A 13,417-nucleotide genomic window follows, 5' to 3' on the forward strand; every position below is an offset into this window, starting at 1 on the left:
TAGTTTTAAATTTATTTTATTTCTAAATTAATAAGTACTGAGCATGAAGTTAGTAGCGAAATCTTCTGTACAATAAATCAATGCTAGGGTTACAGATACATGTAAATTCTTAATAATATTTAGCTTTCCAAAACACTATATATATATATATATATATATATATATATATATATATATATATATATATATATATATAATTAGTAGCATATAATAATAATAGCTTTATTAATTACGGTGTATTTTCCATTTTGTGATTTCATGTACTTTAATTTCTGTATACGTTTAATGTCCTTGAGGACGTTTGCGAAAATCTGTTTTTTGCTTTTCGAATTTGCACCTCCAGACGCTGTCTTGCATGTGTCAAAGGTGTTCTTTTTTCGTTAACTGATAATTCCCGCTGTCGTAAAGATCGCTTCTATCATCTATGAAGTAGAGCTGTGTCACGCTAAGAAGTTTATGTATTAAATCTTGAGCGTGTCGTGGTTTCCAGTCAACGGAAAGTTGTAGAATGTTATTGATGGACTCTGCATTGTCATTAGTCAAATTCACGTGTTCAGCATTTTTGCAGATATCGTTTTGAAAAAATATCTATGTAGTCTTGGTTTCAAGTTATTTATAAAGTATGGTGCAAATGTCTGATGCTGTTCATTGATGATTGGTTCCAAAAGTTCCGATCGACTTTCAAAATCTATTGCAGTATTTTCGTCTGTGATGACACCGGTATCAAATATTTGAGTCATTATTATATCACGTTCACCCTTTTCCTCCCGTATTTTATGTGGAAGGCAGTGCCTGACATTATCCTTCAGATGTTTCGTGCACATATAGCGTGTAGCCGAGGGAAATACAGGCTCTATTGGCTTGGTTATACTCTTCTCGTCATCACTTCCAAATTCCATCATTTCAGGCACTCTTACTTCCACGGACTAAACAACTCTATCTAGTTCTGTAGCAATATGCTCCAGAAAGCTCTTGTAAGTTCTGTAAGAAGCGTCTGTGCACAGAAGTGCAGGATCAATACATATCGGATGTTCGTTTGCACTGTTTCCATTAACTCTTTGATACGTTATATTGATCGTTTTACTCATCAATAACTCTTTAAGCAATTTGTTTTGTAAATATAATGTGAAGAAAGCACGATTTGCTAGATAGCTCAATAATCAATAAATATGCATTGCTGTTTGATAGTCTTGATAATGGCCTGATTTACTAAAAGTTAATCTTATATTTTCTTTATGGAAACATTGTAAAGTTATTTTGGTAAAAATAAATGTAAATGCGATAGCTCGTATTTTTTATGATTTCAGATAGAAACTTGCTATATTAAATAAATTTAAAACAATGAAAATCTACCTTTTATATTCTATTACTATACTTGCGAAAACATTAATAGCTAATAAAATAAACCGGTTGTGTATGTTTCATCGTTTTTCTTCTTTTAATCGTCAATGTAATTTGGGTGATATTATTGGCATGTCCTCTCGATTCGCTATTGAGACAGAGTAATTCGTAGAGAGAATTAAACGGCTTGGTGGTTTGTGAGTTATTGTTGATAATTACTTGTCTATGTGACTGTACCAATCATTAAACGGTCTGTATAATCAGAAAGTATAGATAAATTACATCTGATATATCAAGCATGACATTAATGTAAAATCGAAAGGAATTACAGAGCGACTTTCCTTCACGGCTACTTAAAATCAAGGGAAATCACTCGCGTGGAGCTTGTAACACTCTTTGGTCATGTATTCTAAACGTCTCTATCAAAAATGTTGATGCACGATTTAAAATGAAAATTTGTATATAAACAGTTTATAACAAAATAAATGAGGAAAGTATGGTGCATAAAAGTATGGTGCATAGCCATTAAATAAGGAAATTGTTTAATAATATTATAAAATTAAAGAGATTTGATGCATAAGAGTTAGTTTCCTTAGGTTATTGGAAATAGGGACATCAACCAATACTATTCAACACTGATGGCAACAATGTCTACTATGTGTGTTTGCTTTTTTTCTTTCTCGCTTCTTAGTACGTTTCTGAGAGCTTTGGTGCCAATATATGTAATAATGAGGTGTTCTTGGAGAGTCCTGGGTTGTCCTGGGGTGTGTTGGGGTGTTTAGATAGACCGTTTTGGTACCGGTCCGTTTTGACCCGTGACCACATTAACACTATATTTGAGCCAGACATTGAATGCGGTTTGCCAGATGAAGTTTAGGTTCCGACAATCGGCCAGTAAAACGTTAGTGTTGCAGTCAAGATCGCCCAGCCCAAACTCATAAATATTAATACGTACTCCATCTCCCTGTCCCTGTAGACCTTCCGCCACTCCAGGTCCTCTAGTGCCAACCTAATTTTGATACTATGACTGGACGAAGTATTCTTTTGAAGACATATAGTGGGGATAAACCATTCAAATGTGAAGTTTGTGAGAAAACATTTAGAAGTAGTTAAGATTTTGAAGTGTAACACGATGATACATGCTGTTGATAAACCATTCAAATGTGAAGTTTACAATAAAATGTTCAAAAGGCTTAGCCATTTGAAGGTCCATGTGATGAGTCATACCGGAGATAAGCCACTCAAATGTGAAGTTTGTGACAATGTTTCCGCGCCTTGATCAATTGAAGGGTCACATGATGATTCATAGTGGAGTTAAACCATTCAAATGTGAAGTTTGTGATAACATGTTTTGGCTGCATAACCAGTTGAAGGTCCACATGATGATTCATACTGGAGATAAGCCATTCAAATGTGAAGTTTGTGATTAAATGTTTAGGCGCCTTGCTCATTTGAAGACCCACATGTTGATTCATACTGGAGACAAGCCATTCAAATGTGAAGATTGTGACAAAATGTTGGGATGTAGTAGTTATTTGAAGGTCCACATGAGGATACATACTGGAGATAAAGCCTTTCAAATGTGAAGTATGTGATAAAATGTTTATCTAGAAACATAATTTGAAGGTCCACATGAGGATACATACTGGAGATAAACCATTCAAATGTGAAGTTTGTGACAAAATGTTTCCAAGCAGTAGTTATTTGAAGTGCCACATGAGGATGCATACTGTAGGTAAAACAATCAAATGTGACGTTTGTGATAAAATGTTCAAGAGACTTAGCCATTTGAAGGTCCACATGATGATTCATACCAGAGATAAACCATTCAAATGTAAAGTTTGTGACAAAATGTTTGGACGCAGTAGACATTTGAATAGTCACATGAGGATACATACAGAAGAGAAACCATTCAAATGTGAAGTGTGTGATAAAATGTTCAGACTGAGTCCTAGTTTGAAGACACACATGAGGATACATACTGGAGATAAACCATTCAAACGTAAAATTTGTGGTAAAACGTTTAGTGATAGTAGGAGTTTGAAGAGACACGTGAGAATACATTCTGGAGATAAGTGAAGTTTGCAACAAAATTTTCAGCCAGAGTTGTGCATTAAATTTTCTTGGCAACAAACCCCTGAATTATTTTGTTACAGGTTAGAACCCCCATCCCTTGATTCAAAGATGGATACTCCAAATTTTCTTTGTAACAAGCCCCTGTGCAGTACAGCAGGGTGGTCCTTTTTTTTCAACCCCAGTTTTGATGCATTTAAGTATTTACCTTCACTGTTTCAGAAATCTATTTCTTAGTGATATCTCTCATTACTTTGGAAACATTAGTCATTTTACTAAGGATCAGAAATGACAATGATGTAATCGTAGTCTTCTTAATGAGTTTTCATCGGATAAACCCTGGTTGTAAGGATTGTGTTGTATGTCACCCATTTTGAAGCACCTCACAGACATCTATTTTTCCTGTGATATTATTGTACATAAGCTCCTGCGAAAATAAAATATTTCAGAGCAACATCAATAGCACATTTAAAAAAGTTTATAGGTAAAATAACATTACAAAAATTAAGCAATCCTTAAAGGTGTTCTTATTCTTATCACGATCTTCATTTTGGAACATATTTTGCCACAAAATCTGAAATAATCAAACTGGAAAATCATGATTGAGTCATGATAAAAATACTTATTTGTGATTAGAAAGATTAGATTTAGTGTACAATTGTTTTCCAATACTTAATTTGCATTGATAATATACAGAACCCCCAAAACCAGCTTTAAAACTGGTTTGCATCCTTTAAAACTTTTGTCTCTAAAAGTGGAAATAATCAGAGACAAAAGATGTTACAGGAGACTTTACTTTTATTTATTGTAATTCTTAATTTGGTTCAAAAATTTAAAAATATAAATATAGCACCCTTGGGTTCTAAGTATTCAGCTGTTCTTTGTCATATTAAAAATTTAAAAAAAAACGCTTTAAAGAATATTTGAAATATGAATGTAGTGACACATGCTTCTGACATATTAATTGTGCTGCTGTTTGCAATATGAAAGTAGATTAGTGAACTATCCATGATCAAAGAGAGAGAGAGACAATGCACCAGAACTGCATATTTCATTAAGTCATTGTAATTGTATGAATGTATCCTGGGTTGATGAGTGTGTTTTCGGATAGTCTTCAGCAAGTATCAACAAAAGAACAAGTTCTACTGATCTTACTTGATATTTATACTTTTTATTTGGTTTTATTCTATTTAATTGCCTACATGTATCCTGGGTAGTTGAGGGTGTTTTGGGACAGTTTTTTTTTTCTTTTAGGGTAATTATAGGGTCTTTTATTTGGTGATAAATACCAATATGGGGGGGAAAAAAACTCCTGATCTTACTCGATAATTATACAATGCAGGAATTTACTGATCACTGTCCTTTTTAAGGTTTGATTCAATATAATTGTATACGTGTATCCTGGGTAGGTGAGTGTTTTCACACAGTCTTGAGCTAGCCCCATTATATTCAGGGTGACAGAAAAATTAAACTTTTGGATGTCTAATTCATGCATAATGTAAAGTGGGGAGGGTATGAATGTTTTCTGGTGGTGACTTTTGCTTGCTGTCCCACTTAATTTCGATTTTGGCTTTTCGTTATCTACGGGTTGACCACCCTCGATGTTATTGCCCGGTTCGAGTAAATATAAATATAAATGGTGAAACTTATAGGTGAAATAGATAGAGATCTGAGCAGATATATAGAACAAAAATAGCCGATCTGCTTACTGATAGATTTAGTTCATCATAGGAGCGAGTGAGCAATTGAAGTCAACGGCTTGTACAATTGGATAACCTGCTAGTCCCCAGTTTCTTCTGCTTCTACTGTAGCTGTTCAGAACCTTGGATCTCAGGATGATACTTTCCACCATCTATCTCTGGATACTCTCAGGATACGTTTAGAAATTAATACGAGGCAGAATTGCATCACAGGATTATACGTTTCACTGCACTTCTCTCTATCCTTCTCAGTATACGTCTCAGGGTAACGTCACATCATACGTCCCAAGAACTATTTTCTCCCATTTCAATAAATGTAAAGAGACAACCGAAATTTCCTGTTATTTATGATACAGGGATTTTGCATTATTCTCCCTCGTTATCAGATTTTACTATCAGTGCTATTCAGATGCTAAGGCTATCAATCGACTGCACATGTCGTATATAATGACCCTAGTTAGTCAAATGGCTAATTCGTTACGCCTTGACCTTAATGCACCCTACGTAAGGCTTGGTGTTCTGAGCCAACCTCAATTTACACAGCAAATAAATGGAATATATTATTACATCAATTACTATATCATTTCAGTCAATCACACTTAATCTTGTTGTTGTTGTTGTAGGGTTTAACGCCATTTTTTAGCACAAGATAGGCTTATACATGGCGGCCAGTATTATTAGTGGAGGAAGAACCAGGGAAATCCCTGGAAAGAACCACCGACCCTCGAGAAGCTACTGGCAAGCTTTCTCACATACCCACATTGGCCGAAACCGAGACACGAACCTACGCAGACAGAGGTGGGATGGCAGTGATCCGTAACGGAAAGCGCTTTAGACCACTCGGCCACTCGGGGCCCCCACTTACTTTTAATCACATGCGAAATCTTCTAAATTCGGTGAAATTACACGGATTCTCGTAATCATATTAACTAATGTAATGCATTAAATTCTTAGAACCTAATTCTTATGCAAACAAGACAACAAATTCAAACAATTCGTCAAACTTATCTAAAGAACATTAATGTATGACTTCCTGTGCATAAACTCAACAGTTATATTATATTTTATATAAATAATAAACTTTAACCAAACAGGAACGAAAAGTGTCATGGTACTTTTCGACGAAGTAAAAGCTTTAAACAGCTTAGAACACAAATACATTCAAAAAGTATTTTAAAAATTCGGTTTCGGGACAGATTTCCGACAATGGACTGAAATACTATACGCTGGAATAAGTTCAGGTGTGCATGTAAATGGAAAATGTATAAAATAATTTGATATACAAAGATCAGTGAGGCAAGGCTGCTTACTATCGATGTTATAATAAGTAATAGCAATTGAAATTCTAAGTCACAAAATAAGAAACATCCCAGAATTATTCCAAACCTTAAAGAGGAAATTAAAATGCTCCAACAGGCGAATGATTGTACAAACTCTGTAAAGGATGCAAAATCCTATCGTCATTTAGAGAAAGAATTTGATAACTTTGGTAAAGCATCGGGATCTAAAATAAACCATGACAAGATTGAAATTAAAAAAATTTGGTAAACTGGCGTGGTAACCATTTTGGTCTACCACAGTTTCTTCTGCCTGATAAAGTGAAAGCTTTAGGGATTTTTTTTTTTGTTGGAGGAAAAGATGTAGAAAACTATAAGCACCTAATCTAAAAGATTAGAGAAAACGCAAATATCTCGGCTTTAACGCCACTTTGCGTAATGGAGCGGGTCCAAGCAGTCAAAACATATCTTTACTGTAATATAAATTACACTCTCAAATCTATTGATAAGGATAATAAAAATTTAAATAAAATCTTGATAAGGTCATAATAAATTGAATGTGGAACTATTAAGCTCATCAACTTATTAAAGAAATAGTATATAGAGCAAAAAGTAGGGAGGGTGCTAGGATTCCCGAGTCTCATACTGCGAAAAGTGTCTAATATTAATAACAGAACAAAAAAAAAAAAAAAAAAAAAAAGAATACAACCAGAACCCAGAACAGCTTGGGAATCTCGATACATATATTGGTTCGCTTTGTCTCTGAGAAAAGGACCTGAAATATGCAGGAATAACAATTTCACAAAAAAAGCTAGAAGTACCAAGGAAATTTAGATATATAAAAGAAACCTTATTGAAATATTTAGAGACAAAATGAATTATAGCAATTGGACACCAATTGGACACCAAAAACCGTATGAATGGACACGGGAAGATATAACAATCCCCAAAAAGTGATAAGAGTTGAAAAGGATAGCTGGGGAAGGGGTAAACTGGGACAAAACTTAGTCAAATTGAGAAAAGATAAAGTCAGTAAAGATGCAAAGCATAATTTTCAAATATTTACACAACGTCTGGCTTGCAGGTGAAGAAGCAATTAGACGACATATGATTAGATTAATGCCAAAGTGTCCTTTATGCAAAGCAGCAAATATCATTAAACTATATACGATACCTCAATGTGAGAAAACAAAGAAATAGTAGGCTACTTTTGATTATGGAAATTTGTAGGAAATACGAATATCATAGCAATAAAATATTGCATATATATGTAAATTTTGATACTAATGTAATTTTTTAAAAAGACGATTACATCATAAAAAACTGTTATCTTGTCGACAAGTTATTAAAATAACTAATTTTATATTGGAGAAGATGATCAGGGGGATCTAGCAAATCATAAGAATGCTATCCACTTGACCAGAGAAGTCAATGGCAGTTCATAGCAGAAGACGTTTATGCACACGAATCCCAAATTTATACCTGCAGTTTTCATGTTCGAAGGTCATTTTCGACACCATGTGATGCTCACAGAGCAAACACAAGCCCTTTTCCTAGATGATAATTCTGCAAAACACTGTGTACTAACCAGGCTGATGCAATTGGAAATAGTTGTCATCCAAGCCGGTTTTTGAGATATTCTACTTGCCCCAAAGCCATGTCTTCACTGCTATGGGAGGCTAGGTCTTCTTCCTAGCTGACTATTGGTATTTCATTATCAACATACTGCAGAGTAACTATGGAAGGTGTACATGCCTGACATCAATTTCAAGAAAAACACAAGCCCCGAAATACCTAGTTCACAAAAATAGTCATAAATTTAATTAGTAAACAAAAATGGCTGATAAAAGTCACACCGTACCCTTACGTTAAGAAATTTGCCAGGGGTCAATTTACGAAACCGTACCTTGCCACCTTAAGTCATGCAATTAATACCTATTGGGTTGGGTAAAAGTTGTGTTGAAACGTAATTGCAAGGGAAACACATTTTTGAGAAAGTTGTCTTTGTCATTTGACTAAAAATGTGGACTTGGTCGTTTATCACAGACAGTTGGACATAAATTTCTTGTTAAAACAGCAGATCGACTTATACTTGAAGCAGATAGGTCAGTACATACAGACAGACAGACAGACACATACAGACACACTATTATTTGAAAAGGTATGACTCATTTTTGTACAGATTTGGCATTAGTCATTTATCAGAGAAAGGTGGACCGTAATTTTCTTTACAAATATCAGGGCATACGATTGTTTGAGACAGTTGGACTTGGTAATTTTCTAACACATTTGGACTTTATCATTTATCACTGAAAGTTGGACATTGTTGTTTTTATCGACTCTTATCAAGGGAGACTAATCTTTTGAGTACTTTGTACTTTGTCCCTTTTTGAAAGAAAGTTAGAATTTTACGTTGTGAAGGGGCAAATTTCTGGCGATCTATGAAGAACACATTAGTTGAGACCACAGAATAATGAATTAGATTTATGGGGAAAGGCGCGTATCAAATCGCCACAATGCCATGTTTGGTAATGTCTTTTCTATGGAGGGGTATTACCGCCATAATTATATGCGTGTATTTCCTAATCTTCCTTGATGCATTATTGTAAATGGCTGCTTGCAAGTGCTACTTTCATAATTCTATCAATGTATATTGTATTTTCATTGGTGCAAATCGAACGTGGCAGTTTGCAAGTGCTACTTTCCTCCTGGATTATTGTAAATGACTGTTTGCAAGTGCTACATTCATAATTCTAGTCATGACTTTTTTATATTTCATTGATCCAAGCTGTAATTGGTTGCTTGCCAGTTTTACGATCTGTTTTCCTTCAGCGTCATTGTATCAAGCGATTTTGACAACTACTGAATTGATTCTGTAGTTTGTCGTATGACAAAGGCTATGCCAGTTATTACATGTTTTGTATATTCTGTTTATAAACTTTTCGTATGACAAACGCCATGTCAGTTTCTACAAGTTTTGTGTATTCTGTTTAAAAACTTTACAAGTACATCATTCCAACTACTGTTTTCATAAAGTTTTTCTTTACCAGAAAAATTAATGCTCCCCACGGACATTCTTTTTGTTTCGATAACACTTTCAGTTTCTTTTTTAAGGTGTACGCTAGCAATAAACTTGTAATCGTCTCTAAAACCATATGCTTTCCCGAAGATCTAAGTGATTTATAGCACCTAACGAAAGCAAAAACGCATACAGTACAGCACAGGGGATCGTTACAAAGAAAATTCGGAATATCCGTCCTTGAATAAAGGGATGGGTGTTCTAACCTGTAACAATATAATACAGGGGTTCGTTACAAAGAAAATTTGGAGTATCCGTCCTTGAATCCTTGAATCAATGGATGGGGGTTCTAACTTGTAACAATGACATGTTAGTGCCCCCATCCCTTGATTCAAGGACGGATACTCCACATTTTCTTTGCAACGAGCCCCTGTGGGGTGGGGTACATCTTTTCATCAATTGGGAATAATGGCTTCTTGTTGGAATTTCCATGCTACCGTTAAACAGTATTTACTTTTAATGCGCAGCATCTCTGATTTAAAACGCGCCATATTTACTGTGATCTGTTTACGTTTCCAGCAAAGGATATATCCTTATTTTATCCGAAATAAAAAGCTGAGAACGGAAGTAGTCCTGAAATGGACCAATAAGGCAGACGAGTCATCAGAAAAATCTTATGAAAATATAAACACAATGTTACCAGTTTCTACGAAAATCTGTAATGGTCGTATTAAATTAGATGACTACTAAAAAAAATTCTTCAGAATACGAACATGTTCAAATGTGTGGACCGTGGGCTGAAAATCTGCCAGGTGTGAAGCACGCTAGGCTGCTCCGTTGATGCACAAAGGCTCATTTTAGTATCCACGTCCACGAATTAGAGTAGTACCAATATTAACGGTAACGGTCAGAAAGGTCCAGTACCAAAACGGCCCGGGTTAAAAAGGCTCAGTCCAGACGGGCCAGTAACGGGTCAGAAAGGCCCAGTACCAAAACGGCCCGGGTTAAAAAGGCCCGGTCCAGAAAGGCCAGTAACGGGTCAGAAAGGCCCAGTACCAAAACGGCCCGGGTTAAAAAGGCCCGGTCCAGAAAGGCCAGTAACGGGTCAGAAAGGACCTGGACGGAAAAGGCCCGGGTTTATAAGGACCGTTTACAAGATTGCTTAATAATAATAATAATAATAACAATAATAATAAAAGAAGATGAAAAAAGTCAGTTTTTCTACAATACCCATATCTATTCACTTCTAAGTCAATGATATTTTTACATATATTGCTAAAACACTGAGCTGCCAAAACTGAAACACTGGTTAGTGAGGATTAACACCTAGACAAAAATAAAGAACGGATAGCAAACAGCAGACCTTTACCGATTGCGCAGATTGTAGTACCGATATTACGAAAGAATCAGCGATCGCATTGTACTTTTCACACTTCCTTCACCTGTTTTTCTATGCCTCTAGTCTCAGCAGCGCTTGATATGTCATATGATTTTAACAGTTTTTGTCACGATTACTGAGACAATACTTACGGAACTACCCTAGGCGATTATCTGTAAACTTCCTATGGGACCAGAAAACATCTACTCCCATAAGGTATATGAGCACGCGCAGCAACAAATAATAAGATAATTACAGGATGTAATATCTACGTAAATAGCAAAGTCTTTACTGGTGATCACTGATTATGGTGCTTATGGATTTATTTGTGTGCCAGCTTTATTACAGTCTATTTATTTTAATTTTGGCATTGTTTTTCTAAGTTTTTAGTACTTATTGATTCGTCTTGTTTCATCTTAATTGTTTTCCATACTCGTCTACCAATTTATTATTAGTTATAAAAAGGATAAGAACTATGTATAATGGCGTATGTTCACTGTATTCTTTGTGCTCGGGAAGTTAGGCCACGACATCATGCGATTGTTTGTGACGTGTGTGAATTTTGGCAACATCGCACGTGCAGCACTGGTAGGTACACTTTTAAAGATATTCCTAGTTGTGAAAATCTTCATATTCACTTCTATTTAACTGGAAATAGGGGAACACGAGCAAAGACATTTATTATTCTTACGTACTCTACCTTTCCTTGAAGTCACAAGAACTACAATGAAACATATAAAGATGACGGTGCAGGTCCTTGATAATAAAATTATCAATGAGAGTTTAGCCTATTGCGGACTTTTGCAACACAAGGTACAAAACATAAGAAAATTCTTTAGTTAAGAAAATTCTCTTTATTTACGACAATTAAGACACTACTCTGCAAATGATGGCGACATTTCGCTTCATGTGTTCGATTAAATCACGTATGAATTTTGTATCTTTTGCATGTTTTAATTGTACATCCTACAGAGTATGAATCGAAAATATTTATCTGAGAAGATTATATATTAAATTATTTATTCTAGGAATATCCTTGCTGGCGTACAGGGAGGCTGTAAATAGCAGAGGGGAAATCAGTTTTACATGCAGGCCATGCAGAGAATTGAATCAGGTATGATATAAAGCAACTAAATATTAATAAACTATGTCTACCACTTATGACCATGGTGGTGGAAGGTGAAGACAAAGACGAGCCGATGAATCCAACTTTGTTTAAAATTCATAAGGCGACAAGAGGAATTTTAAGAAAACTTGTAATAAGTTAAATAACAGTACAATCGTGTTCATGTCGTATTTATGTTGTATATATAAACAAGTAAAAATATAGTTGATTAATTTCTCATACAATTCAAGGCGGTTATTTAAGAAATGCTGCAGACAATTAGTAACACTATTTTGTTCATGATGAGCGTTTAATGAGGCAAACTTTGTATTAATTAGATAAATCCTTAATCGTTTACAACAGGTTCCAGTGACCATAAGTATATCCAATCAAGACCAAGATGAGCCAGAAGACCCGCCATTTTTGAAGTTAAGTGTAAGTGTTTAAAATTCATAGGGCGACACGAGGATTTTTGTTTTATTAGGCGATGAATTAAACCACTCGGTTTTCGACTGCCTTAATATTTATATTTCCATAATTTGCCGTTTTACATATGATGAAACTAAATTAAAAATCATTATCTGGTGCAAAGAAAAATTGAAAATGTAATATGTTTCATTGTTTCATTTATTTCATCGATCCCTAGTATTGGCGATTTGTCGACTGATATTCCGGTGGCCGAGTCAACGGAAATTGAAGTGGATCCATATGGGGCGATTACGATTCCCGACATCCACGACGCAGACACTTCATTCGATATAAGTGACAGAAACATTGATCCAGTGAATATTATTGTAGAAGAGTACGTATACGCAAGTAATACTAGTAATATTTGCAAAGAGTCTGAGACACGTTATTATAAACATGATTTTGAATTCCTTGGTAATCATATACAAACATGAAACATGTGCAACCGCAATACTTCCTTACAACATAAATGCTTAAAATTTGTATGATTGCTTGCATAACATTGTTTATTTCAGGTCAGTGCACGATGTTTTGACTGAGACGATGGTCGAATATCGTGGTATAACGTATTCAGTCCTAGAGGGATCTTCACAGAAACATACCAGACCAGACTATTGGTGTCCAGTCTTGGATATTCATATGGGGTAAAGGTGTGTGAAAATGTGTCGATATTAACAGTATTTCCATCATTTATTGTAAACGTAAACAAATACATATGATTTATTTTCAATTCTGACAATTCAATTTCTTCAAAATCCTGGACAAACATTTTTACTTATATCGACAAACAAAGTCCACGTGAGAATTTCAATTTAGTTTGTTAATATGGATGTGAACTTGTGTGCATGAGGTTTGGTTACTGCAGTATTTAGATTTAATTTATCCTGATTTAGAATCAAAATACATACTTTTTGAATACCCCCTAATTGATTGTATAATTTATAACACTGAATACTGTTGTTTCTAGGAAATTAATCACATATCAATTACAAATGACATGTTTGTATCAAACGCGTAGTAAAATACATCTTTATCGACCTTAATTTGTAAAAAAAT

General features: G+C 34.9%; 1 long non-coding RNA gene across 2 annotated transcripts; it reads left to right on the forward strand.

The window, feature by feature from the left end:
* Positions 1 to 1,954: 1,954 nt before the first annotated feature.
* On the forward strand, positions 1,955 to 13,012 carry LOC149784127 (uncharacterized). Of its 2 annotated transcripts, XR_016413750.1 has the most exons (5): positions 1,955 to 11,376; positions 11,817 to 11,902; positions 12,257 to 12,328; positions 12,540 to 12,695; positions 12,877 to 13,012. It is a non-coding gene; the product is annotated as an uncharacterized LOC149784127 (long non-coding RNA). The 2 variants fall into 2 exon arrangements; XR_016413751.1 differs by lacking the exon at positions 12,257 to 12,328 and having other exon boundaries at positions 1,955 to 11,902.
* The last annotated feature ends 405 nt before the right edge of the window (positions 13,013 to 13,417 follow it).

This window comes from Sinohyriopsis cumingii, chromosome 14 (genome assembly GCF_028554795.1).
Source record: "Sinohyriopsis cumingii isolate HCF-2022 chromosome 14, ASM2855479v2, whole genome shotgun sequence".
Taxonomy (NCBI): Eukaryota; Metazoa; Mollusca; class Bivalvia; order Unionida; family Unionidae; genus Sinohyriopsis; species Sinohyriopsis cumingii.